This window comes from Arachis hypogaea, chromosome 19 (assembly GCF_003086295.3).
Source record: "Arachis hypogaea cultivar Tifrunner chromosome 19, arahy.Tifrunner.gnm2.J5K5, whole genome shotgun sequence".
Lineage (NCBI taxonomy): Eukaryota > Viridiplantae > Streptophyta > Magnoliopsida > Fabales > Fabaceae > Arachis > Arachis hypogaea.
In genome coordinates, this window is record NC_092054.1 from 131,038,698 (window position 1) to 131,051,496 (window position 12,799).

At 37.2% G+C, this 12,799-nt stretch overlaps 1 non-coding gene across 1 annotated transcript; it reads right to left on the minus strand.

The window, feature by feature from the left end:
- Positions 1-10,064: 10,064 nt before the first annotated feature.
- Positions 10,065-10,172, minus strand: LOC112780589 (small nucleolar RNA R71). The gene has a single exon (XR_003191414.1). It is a non-coding gene; the product is annotated as a small nucleolar RNA R71 (small nucleolar RNA).
- Positions 10,173-12,799: the final 2,627 nt, after the last annotated feature.

Below are 12,799 nucleotides of genomic sequence, written 5' to 3' on the forward strand. Positions count from 1 at the left end.
TGACCTGGAGAAAATTCAATCCACGTGTACGCGTGGACGACGCGTACGCGTGACTTTGCCGCGTGCTGGACGTATCAAAAATCACTGGGGGTGATTTCTGGGCTATTTTTGACCCAGTTTTGGCCCAGAAAATACAGATTAGAGGCTATAAAGTGGGAGAATCAATTCATTCAGATACAACTTCTCATTATTCAGAACTTTCAAAATTCACAAATTCTCTAGGTTTTAGGATTTAGGATTTTTCTTAGTTTTAGGTTTGATTCTTCTCAATTCCAGGTTTAATGTTCCTTTAATTTAATTTCTCTTCTACTTTTATTTGTTCTAGCTTTCTAATTTATTTATTCCCTTTGTTGATTACTTTATGTTGCTATTTGGTTTATGAACTCCATGTTAGATTTGAATTTTTATTTAATGCAATTCGAGGTATTTCAGAATTATGATCTTAATTTAGCTTTTTGCATTCTTAGCTTGAATTGATTAATTGGTGACACTTGAGTTATCAAACTCCTTTGTTGATTGATAATTAGAATTTGCTGGTTGATTTGGATCCCTCTAAAGCTAGTCTTTCCTTAGGAGTTGACTAGGACTTGAGGAATCAGATTGATTAGTCCACTTGACTTTCCTTTATTTAGTAAAGGTTAACTAGGTGGGAGTAATAAACAATTCTCATCACAGTTGATAAGGATAACTAGGATAATATTTCCAGTTTTCATACCTCCCTGCAATTCCTTGAGAGATAACACGAGGTCTAAATACTTCGGTTATCAATTTTATTAGGGGTTTGTTACTTGTGACAACCAAACTTTTGTACAAAAAGATTCTTTGTTGGTTTAGAAACTATACTTACAACGGGAATTTAATTGTGAAATTCTTTACCGACAGAAAATCCTGGTTCGTCAACGCCCACCTAGCACTTTTAGTTAAAGTCCTTAAATTGGACATTTGGTGAGCTCCTTGTCATGGTGGCTTGTGCTTGAACTCATCTTGAAACTTCCACCAATGCTTGGACTTCCAATAAGCTCTAACATTTCCAAATAAATTCACCAAGCCTTGATGAAATTCTTCACCTATCAAGAGGCACAGCTTGAGCACCAGACATTCCAGTTTGAATGGACCCTCGTCCATAGAGTCATTGCCCAGCCCGAAAGCGACTGGATCTATAGGCAATACCGGACTCAACCCAAGAGCATCTCCGCCCAAGACCTTACTATGGAGGCTCGAGTGTGGGCACAGATCATGTCCCACTACATCTTTTCGAGCACTCATGCGTCCACTTTTACTGCTGACATGGCCGTTCTTGTCTGGTGCATCCTCACAGAGAAGTCTCTCAACTTGCCACGACTGATCCGACAAGCTATGGGCCGAGTGCGGGCAACCTACCTTTTCCCGCATTGGTCACGGACTTGGTGTCTGCAGTGGGAGTTTCATCTCGGGTTGGGGATGTGAAGACCATGATTCCTAAGGATGACGAATATGTCCCGAATAGAAAATATATCAGGCCTCCAGCGCCATCTATGAGCCGGCATGAAGAACCGTCCTTCGACGTCACTTCATCCTCTGCTCCACCATCATCGACACCACATGCACCACTATCCACCCACCAGTTGTGACTTGAGCTCATCGAGAAGGTAGACCGGCAAGGCCAGAGAATTGAGCAGATAGAGCGACGCAACAGGCACCGCTATGACTACTTGAAGGAGCTCATTGGATGTCCTAACCCACCTATGGAGGAACCCAACACCTCGGACTCTACTTCTATTAATGGCGAGGTGAGCGATCCAGATATTGGAAGTGGCGATCCCAGACCCACCTTGCGGATCACTGATGGCACAGAGGAACGTGCCAAGCATTAAGTGTGGGGAGGTCGGTAATTGACTCCATAAGGTAACAACTCTCTCTCTCTCTCAACACCAATACTTTAATTTTCTTGTTTTACATAGGATAACTTGCATGAGTAGTTAGTTTCTTGCATTTAGGTACTACTTGGTGGAAGTGATAAATTCTATTACGAGACACTGCTTTACAGCATTTCACTAATTTGAAAAACATTTTGTTGAACTTGTTTGAAGGAATTTATATTTGGAACATAGTTTTAGAGTTCGAACACACAAACACCAGTGAGATTTTGAACCTATTTGATTGGTTTCATCTTATCAACCAATGTTTTATTTTGGTGTGTGTTGTTCCCTCTAAAATTGTGATCTTTGTCTTGCTTGATTCTATATTTCCATTGTTTGACGTATGCAAACTGATAACAAAATTATTGTTAGTCTAGAATTTCACTAAATATAGATTCTCGTTGCAAGTATAGCCTAGACTAACGAACAATCCTCTAAATCAAAGTTTAGTATTTCCAATTTAAAACATATAAACTGAGAGTCTTTCAACCTCGGGTCGTTCTCCCTAGGATGCAATTGAGAGTGTTTCTCTTTTGGTTGTGATGGCAAGGGGGGTTTTTTGAATCAAAGAACAAAGGATTAAAAGAACTAAGCAATAAAAAAACTAATAAATGATCAAAATTGAAAGTAATGCAAGCAACAAGGAATAAGATCAAAACTAGTGAAAATGCTATAAATGAAATAAAAGAGCCTTGACTTGGGAATGAGGATCCGAGGAATCCTATCATCGCCATAACCACAACTATGGTAATTATGATGAGTCAATCTCGCCTAGTCAACCCCAACCATCGAGGAGTAAGTCAAGCAAGCATAATTGACCTTAATCCATAAGTCCTAGCTAGCTTACCAAACTAGTTGATAAAAAGCTAGTGTCAATGGAAACAAGAGTCAACTAACTACCCAAGAATTACCACTAAATGTCGAACATTATGACTCTAGTATCCTAGGAACTCAAACCACAAGCCAAGGTGGGAAAATCTACTCAAAATTCATAATTGGCATTTTCACAAACACCTTGTGTGCATAAAAATAAAACATAGGAAATTGCAAGGAAAAATAGAGAACTATAACCAACTATCAACAAAACCAAATATAAACAAGAAATCAAGCATAAAGAAGGCATGAAACTTTAAATTCATCTATCAAAATTCCAAGATACCAAAATTGCATATATAAACAAAGTAACTTGAACCATAAGAAAATAAAGGCAAAAGCAATGTAATTAAAGAGAAGATCAAGAGTACTTACAATAAAAGAAGCAAAAATCCAAAGAAAAGCTTTCTATAAAATACTACAATGGAAATGGAAAATGAAACCCTAAGAGAGCAATGCTACACTACTCCTACTCCTACTCCTAATTACTCTCTAAAACTATCTAAGTGACCTCCCTTGTTATGTGTTGCATTCCCCTTCATATAGCCTCTCAAACCAGCCTCCAAGCCTTTAGAAATGGGCCTAGAGACCCCCAAAACCGCGCAACACGTGACTTTTTAATGGAGGCATGCGCTGGTACCAGTGCAGACGCACAGACGTGTGCGTGCGCAAACTCTACCAAAATCTCTTCCTGTGCGTACGCACAAGAAGTTGTGCGTCTTGTGCGCACGCACACTAGGCGATGCTTGAATGGACGCGCGACGCGCATGATGCAGCTCACGCACACGCATGGCTCTGCTTGGGTTCCTGTGCGTACGCACAGGTGGTTGTGCGCACGCGCGCATGCTGATTTCCTCCTTGTGCGTACGCACGCATCCTTGTGCACACGCACGCATGGCTGTGAGCCTCTCCTTTGTTTTCTTCATGTGTTCTCCCTTCTACATACTTTCTTCCACTTTTGCTTATCCATTCTTGCCTAATTGATCTGAAATCACTCAACAAACATGTCATGGCATCAAATGGAATAAAAGTGGAATTAAATTGCTCATTTCAAGCACAAAATTGTATGTTTTCACATTTAGGATCAAATTGGGGACAAAACATAAAAGTATTCTATTTTGGTGCTTAAGTGTGAGTTCATGTGCTTGAATCCATCTAAATTGAGTTAAAATATACCATCAAATATGGACTCATCAATTCTCCCACACTTAAACAATAGCATGTTCTCATGCTAAACCAAACAAGGAGAGGGATAAAAGGGTAAGCAACTTATTCAATGCAACTATCTATATGCAACTATATATATATATATATATATATATATATATATATATATATATATATATATATATATATATATATATATATATATATATATATCCTATAGAATTGGTGAAAACAAACAATCAAATTTCCAAGCAAGAGTATAGAAATTTAGGGCTAAGCAAGGAAATAATCCATTGCAACCAAAATCTAAAGAATTGATTCAAGACATCAAAATGAAGCAACTTGCAAGAATACATGACAAGAGGTATAGAAACATTGAGTTGAATAATTGAACCCTCACTAGGTGTCTAAGGGTCAATTCACTCAAGTCTCCTCTAATCATGTTTTCAAGGATTTACTTTTCATCTAACAATCAACAACAAGTGATGCATGAATGCACTTCTCATGACGACTTATTAGGGTTATAATGGGGTTAGGTCAAGGTGGGATAGATATGGTCAAGTAGACTAAAATGATTGAATCCTTGATTAGTTTAAGTATCCAACTCAACCTATATCAACCAAATCAAAATAAAATGCAATCCTAACCTTCCATCATTTCTTTTTCACAAACACTCATGCATGATTTATCATTCACATCACATATGCATTTCTTATTCATTTTCCTTCACTTAGGGGTAACTTTCATCCCCTTTTCATGATGATGTTTTTTTTTAAGTAAAATGCATATGGTCTTAGAAGTTCATACATGAGTGTTTCCATTTTCCAAAATTTTCAATGAATACCCAAAAATGCACATTTTCATTTACTACCAATGTTTTCCAAAATTTTCCCACACTTAAATAAAACACACTCCTCAACCTAAGGTAATCAAGGATACAATCCAAGGTAAATTCATGATTTTCTGCTTAAGGTTGCAATGTGGTGATATTACAAACAATGGGGTCAATAAGGCTCAAAGGGGTTAACAATGGTAGATGCAAGGGTAGGCTATATGGATAAGTGAGTTTAATCCAAAGATAGCCTCAATCATGCTAAATGCAATTCACAACATCAAATATTAGAAATAAAGAATCAAACAAAACTAAGATTACAATCATAGAAGAGATATAACACTCAATGAACAAAATTAGTGGTTGAAATGTGCAACCACTCATTCAAGCTCAAAACTCACAAGGTATTTGTTCTTTACTCTTCTATGTTCCAAAAAGAAATCATTCAAACAAGTTTGAAAACAATTTTCTCAATCAATTCAATAGAATGCCCTTGAAACAAAACTCTTGAAAATCCTTGTTTTTCACCAAAATTATTTCCTATATGTATGTATGATGTGATGGATGCAAAATTTTTTTCAAAATCTCCTAGTTCTTTCCCTAATTTTCAACAAGCAAAAAGTTAACATGAACAATTAGGACAAAATTGAACTAGGTGCTATACTATTCACATCATCCAATCACAACTTTTGTCTATAAAATATATACTATGCAAAGGATACAAAAATGCAACATGCAATAACTAGAAATAAACTATGATATGTATACTAAAAGAAAATACAATGCAACAGTCAAAAACACTCCAGATACATACAAGAAACATAGTAAAAGAAATAAAAATATATAAAGTGCAAAGTGTTCGAAAAAGTAAGTTTACGCCCCAAAATGACGAATCCTCTCCCACACTTAAGCGTTGCACGGTCCTCCGTGCACAAACATGATCCGCGGGGGGGAGAGGGGAATGTCTCTCAAGAGCTTCACCTTCGGTTGGTGGATGCGGGGGTTTGGGTTGTGTGAAATTTGCCAAGTCTGGTGCTTGCTCGGCATCTCCATCCATTGTGTCCTCCTCCTCTCCCGCTCCTTGCCTTCATGTATCATCCTCAGAAAGAAGAGCAAAGTATAGTTAGAATCATAGGGCAAGTAGCTGATGAGCGGATAATTTATACGCTTTTTGGCATTGTTTTTAGTATGTTCTTAGTAGAATCTAGTTACTTTTAGGGATGTTTTCATTAGTTTTTATGTTAAATTCACATTTCTGGACTTCACTATGAGTTTGTGTATTTTTCTGTGATTTCAGGTATTTTCTGGCTGAAATTGAGGGACTTGAGCAAAAATCAGATTCAGAGGTTGAAGAAGGACTGTTGATGCTGTTGGATTCTGACCTCCCTGCACTCAAAGTGGATTTTCTGGAGCTACAGAACTCAAAATGGTGCACTTCTAATTGCGTTGGAAAGTAGACATCCAGGGCTTTCCCGCAATATATAATAGTCTATACTTTGACCGAGTTTAGATGACGGAAAAGGGCGTTGAACGCCAGTTCTACGTTGCAGTCTGGAGTTAAACGCCAGAAACACGTCACGAACCAGAGTTGAACGCCAGAAACACGTTACAACCTGGCGTTCAACTCCAAAAGAAGCCTCTGCCCGTGGAAAGCTAAAGCTCAGCCCAAGCACACACCAAGTGGGCCCCAGAAGTGGATTTATGCATTAATTACATACTTCTGTAAACCCTAGTAACTAGTTTAGTATAAATAGGACTTTTTACTATTGTATTAGACATCTTCGGATCTTATGATTTTTAGTTCATCTTTAGATCATATTGATCACGTTTAGGGGCTGGCCTCTCGGCCATGCCTGAACCTTCATCACTTATGTATTTTCAACGGTAGAGTTTCTACACTCCATAGATTAAGGTGTGGAGCTCTGCTGTTCCTCATGAATTAATGCAAAGTACTACTATTTTTTATTCAATTCAACTTATTCCGCTTCTAAGATATTCATTCATACTCCAACATGAATATGATGAACGTGACAATCATCATCATTCCCCCACGAACGCGTGCCTGACAACCACTTCCGTTCCACCTTAGATTGGATGATTATCTCTTGGATCTCTTAATCAGAATCTTCGTGGTATAAGCTAGATTGATGGCGGCATTCATGAGAGTCCGGAAAGTCTAAACCTTGTCTGTGCTATTCCGAGTAGGATTCAGGGATTGAATGACTGTGACGAACTTCAAACTCGCGAGTGCTGGGCGTAGTGATAGACGCAAAAGGAGGGTGAATCCTATTCCAGTATGATCGAGAACCTCAGATGATTAGCCGTGCTGTGACAGAGCATTTGGACCTTTTTCACAAGAGGATGGGATATAGCCATTGACAACGGTGATGCCCTTACATAAAGTTTGCCATGGAAAGGAGTAGGATTGATTGGATAAAGACAGCAGGAAAGCAGAAGTTCAGAAGAACGAAAGCATCTCTATTCGCTTATCTGAAATTCTCACCAATGAATTACATAAGTATTTCTATCTTTATTTTCTATTTATTTATTATTATTATTCGAAAACTCCATAACCATTTGATATCCGCCTGACTGAGATTTACAGGATGACCATAGCTTACTTCATACCAACAATCTCCGTGGGATCGACCCTTACTCACGTAGGGTTTTATTACTTGGACGACCCAGTGCACTTGCTGGTTAGTTGTGCAAAGTTGTGAAGTTATGTTTGGACCATGGTATTGTGCACCAGTCATTGGCGCCATTGCCAGGGAGAGAACGAACAACAAATTTTACAACCTCAGAGTAACAATTTTGCATACCAAGTTTTTGGCGCCGTTGCCGGGATTTTTCGAGTTTGGACAACTGACGGTTCATCTTGTTGCTCAGATTAGGTACTTTTCTTTTTGTTTTATTTTCAAAAATTTTTCAAAAATATTTCCTTCTTTTTCGTTTTTCCCAATTAATATTCGAGAAAAAATATATTTTTCTTCAGAATTTTTAAGAATGAATTCTAGTGTTTCATGAAGAATGTAGAAGCCTGGCTGGCTGTAGAGCCATGTCTAAATTCATTTAGACTGAGGCTTCCAAACCATCATCACAAGAGCAAGCTAGCTGTTCCTAATCCACCTGCTGTTGTATGACTGATTTGTATCTTCTAAAGCTTAGCTGGCTATTAAGCCATGTCTAACCCTCAGATTGGAGCTTTAGACTAAAGAGCACAAGATTCCTGGAATTCATTTTAAAAATTTTGGAATCCTTATTTTTCTTTTTCACATTAATTCTCGAAAAATCCAAAAAAATTTTTATAAAATCATAAAATCAAAAATATTTTTGTGTTTCTTGTTTGAGTCTTGAGTCAATTTTTAAGTTTGGTGTCAATTGCATTTTTTTTTAAATTTATGCATTTTTCGAAAATTCATGCATTCATAGTGTTCTTCATGATCTTCAAGTTATTCTTGGCCAGTCTTCTTGTTTGATCTTGATGTTTTCTTGTTTTGTGTCTTTTCTTGTTTTTCATATGCATTCTTCCATTCATAGTATCTATACATGAAAAATTTCTAAGTTTGGTGTCTTGCATGTTTTCTTTTCTTGAAAATTTTTCAAAAAAATAAGTTCTTGATGTTCATCTTGACATTCAAAGTGTTCTTGATGTTCATCTTGACATTCATAGTGTTCTTGCATTCATCACATGTTTTGATCCAAAAATTTTCATGCATTGAGTCTTTTTCATATTTTTCTCTCATCATTAAAAATTCAAAAATCAAAAAAATATCTTTCCTTTTTTCTCTCATAAATTTCGAAAATTTGGATTGACTTTTTCAAAAATTTTTAAAATTCAATTGTTTCTTATGAGTCAAATCAAATTTTCAATTTGAAAATCTTATCTTTTTCAAAATCATTTTCAAAAATCAAATCTTTTTCATTTTTTTATTTATTTTCAAAAATTATAAAAATATTTTTCAAAATTTTTTTTATTTTATCTCATAATTTTCGAAAATATCATCAACAATTAATGTTTTGATTCAAAAATTTCAAGTTTGTTACTTACTTGTTAAGAAAGATTCAAACTTTAAGTTCTAGAATCATATCTTGTGATTTCTTGTGAATCAAGTCATTAATTGTGATTTTAAAAATCAAATCTTTTTCAAAACTAATTTCAATCATATCTTTTCAAAAATATCTTTTCATCTAATCTTTTTCAAAATCATATCTTTTTAATCATATCTTTTTAAAACATATCTTTTTCAAAAATTTGATTTTAAAATATTTTTTCTAACTTCTTATCTTCTTATCTTTTCAAAATTGATTTTCAAAAGTTGTTTCAACTAACTAATTAACTTTTGTTTGTTTCTTATCTCTTTCAAAACTACCTAACTAACTAACTATCTCTAATTTTCAAAAATATCTCCCTCTTTTTCAAAAATTCTTTTTAATTAATTAATTGTTTTCAATTTTTAATTTTAATTTTATTTCATTCCTAATTTTCGAAAATTACTAACCTTTTTCAAAAACTATTTTCAAAATTTAACTTTAAATTTTAATTTTAATTTTCGAAATTCCCTCTCCCATCTCCTTCTATTTATTTTTTCATTTACTAACACTTCTCTTCACCCAAAATTCGAATCCCTTATTCTCCTCTGAGTTTGAATTCTTCTCTTCTACATTATTATCCTTCTTTTCTTCTACTCATGTAAGGGAACCTCTATACTCTAGTAAAAATGATCCCTATTATTATTTTCTGTTCCCTTCTTTTTCATATGAGCAGGAGCAAGGACAAGAACATTCTTGTTGAAGCAGACCCTGAACCTGAAAGGACTCTGAAAAGAAAACTAAGAGAAGTTAAAATACAGCAATCCAGAGACAACCTTACAAGAATTTTCGAACAAGAAGAGGAGATGGCAGCCAAAAATAATAATAATGCAAGGAGGATGCTTGGTGACTTTACTGCACCTAATTCCAATTTACATGGAAGAAGCATCTCCATCCCTACCATTGGAGCAAACAATTTTGAGCTTAAACCTCAATTAGTTTCTCTGATGTAGCAGAACTGCAAGTTTCATGGACTTCCATCTGAAGATCCCTTTCAGTTCTTAACTAAATTCTTGCAGATCTGCGATACTATTAAGACTAATGGAATAGATCCTGAAGTCTACAGGCTCATGCTTTTCCCTTTTGCTGTGAGAGACAGAGCTAGAATATGGTTGGATTCTCAACCTAAAGATAGCCTGAACTCTTGGGATAAGCTGGTCAAGGCTTTCTTAGCCAAGTTCTTTCCTCCTCAAAAGCTGAGTAAGCTTAGAGTGGATGTTCAAACCTTCAGACAGAAGGAAGGTGAATCCCTCTATGAAGCTTGGGAGAGATACAAGCAACTGACCAAAAAGTGTCCTTCTGACATGCTTTCAGAATAGACCATCCTGGATATATTCTATGATGGTCTGTCTGAATTAGCTAAGATGTCATTGGATACTTCTGCAGGTGGATCCATTCACCTAAAGAAAACGCCTGCAGAAGCTCAAGAACTCATTGACATGGTTGCTAATAACCAGTTCATGTACACTTCTGAAAGGAATCATGTGAGTAATGGGACGCCTCAAAAGAAGGAAGTTCTTGAAATTGATACTCTGAATGCCATATTGGCCCAGAATAAAATATTGACTCAGCAAGTCAATATGATTTCTCAGAGTCTGAATGGAATGCAAGCTGCATCCAACAGTACTCAAGAGGCATCTTCTGAAGAAGAAGCTTATGATCCTGAAAACCCTGCAATAGCAGAGGTGAATTACATGGGTGAACCATATGGAAACACCTATAATCCCTCATGGAGAAATCACCCAAATCTCTCATGGAAGGATCAACAAAAGCCTCAACAAGGCTTTAATAGTGGTGGAAGAAACAGGTTTAACAATAGCAAGCCTTTTCCATCATCCACTCAGCAACAGATAGAGAACTCTGAACAAAATACCTCTAATTTAGCAAACTTAGTCTCTGATCTATCTAAGGCCACTGTGAGTTTCATGAATGAAATAAGGTCCTCCATTAGAAATTTGGAAGCACAAGTGGGCCAGCTGAGTAAAAGAATCACTGAAACCCCTCCTAGTACTCTCCCAAGCAATACAGAAGAGAATCCAAAAGGAGAGTGCAAGGTCATTGAATTAATTACCATGGCCGAACCTGTAAGGGAGGTTGAGGACGTGAATCCCAGTGAGGAAGACCTCCTGGGACGTCCAGTGATCAATAAGGAGTTTCCCTCTGAGGAACTAAAGGAATCTGAGACTCATCTAGAGACCATAGAGATTTCATTGAACCTCCTTATGCCATTCATGAATTCTGATGAGTATTCTTCTTCTGAAGAGAATGAGGATGTCACTGAAGAACAAGTTGTCAAGTTCCTTGGTGCAATCATGAAGCTGAATGCCAATTTATTTGGTAATGAGACTTGGGGAGATGAACCTCCCCTGTTCACCAATGAACTAAATGCATTGGATCAACTGCGATTGCCTCAGAAGAAACAGGATCCTGGAAAGTTCCTAATACCTTGTACCATAGGCACCATGACCTTTGAGAAGGCTCTATGTGACCTGGGGTCAGGAATAAACCTCATGCCACTCTCTGTAATGGAGAAATTGGAAATCTTTGAGGTATAAGCTGCTAAAATCTCATTAGAGATGGCAGACAATTCCAGAAAACAGGCTTATGGACAAGTAGAGGACATGTTAGTAAAGGTTGAAGGCCTTTACATCCCTGCTGATTTCATAATCCTAGATACTGGGAAGGATAAGGATGAATCCATCATCCTTGGAAGACCCTTCCTAGCCACAGCAAGAGCTGTGATTGATGTTGACAGAGGTGAATTAGTCCTTCAATTGAATGAGGACCCCCTTGTGTTTACAACTCAAGGTTATCCTTCTGTAAACATGGAAAAGAGGCACAGTAAGCTTCTCCCACAATAGAGTCAACCAGAGTCCCCACAGTCAAACTCTAAGTTTGGTGTTGGGAGGCCACAACCAAACTCTAAGTTTGGTGTTGAACTCCCATATCTAAACTCTAAGTTTGGTGTTGAGAAGTCTCAACAATGCTCTAAACATCTGTGAGGCTCCATGAGAGCCCACTGTCAAGCTATTGACATTAAAGAAGCGCTTGTTGGGAGGCAACCCAATTTTTATTTAATTATATTTTTTATTAGTTATATGTCTTCATAGGTTCATGATCATGTGGGGTCACAAAAACAACTGAAAAAATTGAAGAAAAATAAAAAACAGCATAAAAAAATAGCACACCCTGGAGGAGGAGTTCACTGGCGTTTAAACGCCAGTAAGGAGCATCTGGCTGGCGTTCAACGCCAGAACAGAGCATGGATCTGGCACTGAATGCCAGAAACAAGCATAGAACGGGCGTTCAATGCCAGAAACATGCTGCATCTGGGCGTTGAACGCCCAGAACAAGCATCAGTTCGGCGTTTAAACGCCAGAATTGCATGCAAAGGCATTTTACATGCCTAATTGGTGCAGGGATGTAAATCCTTGACACCTCAAGATCTGTGGACCTCACAGGATCATCTCAGGATCTATGGACCCCACAGGATCCCCACTTTCCCTCCTCATAATCCTAGTTTTTTTTCCACATCTTCTTCATCTATTCTTTCTTCTTTTGCTCGAGGGCGAGCAACATTCTAAGTTTGGTGTGGTAAAAGCATAATTCTTTTTTTGTTTTTCCATAACCATTGATGGAATCTAAGGCCAGAGAAACCTCTAGAAAGAGGAAAGGGAAGAGAAAAGCTTCCATCAAGGGTCTATAGCTCAGTGGTAGAACGTTTGACTGCAAATCAAGAGATCCCTGAGATACCTCAGGGGATACATTTTTTCCCACACAATTATTGGGAGCAACTAAGGGTGGAACGTCAAGAGCACTCCATCATCCTCCATGAAATTAGAAAAGATCAAAAAGCAATGAGGAAGGAGCAACAAAGACAAGGAAGAGACATAGAAGAGCTCAAGGACATCATTGGTTCCTCAAGAAGAAAACGCCA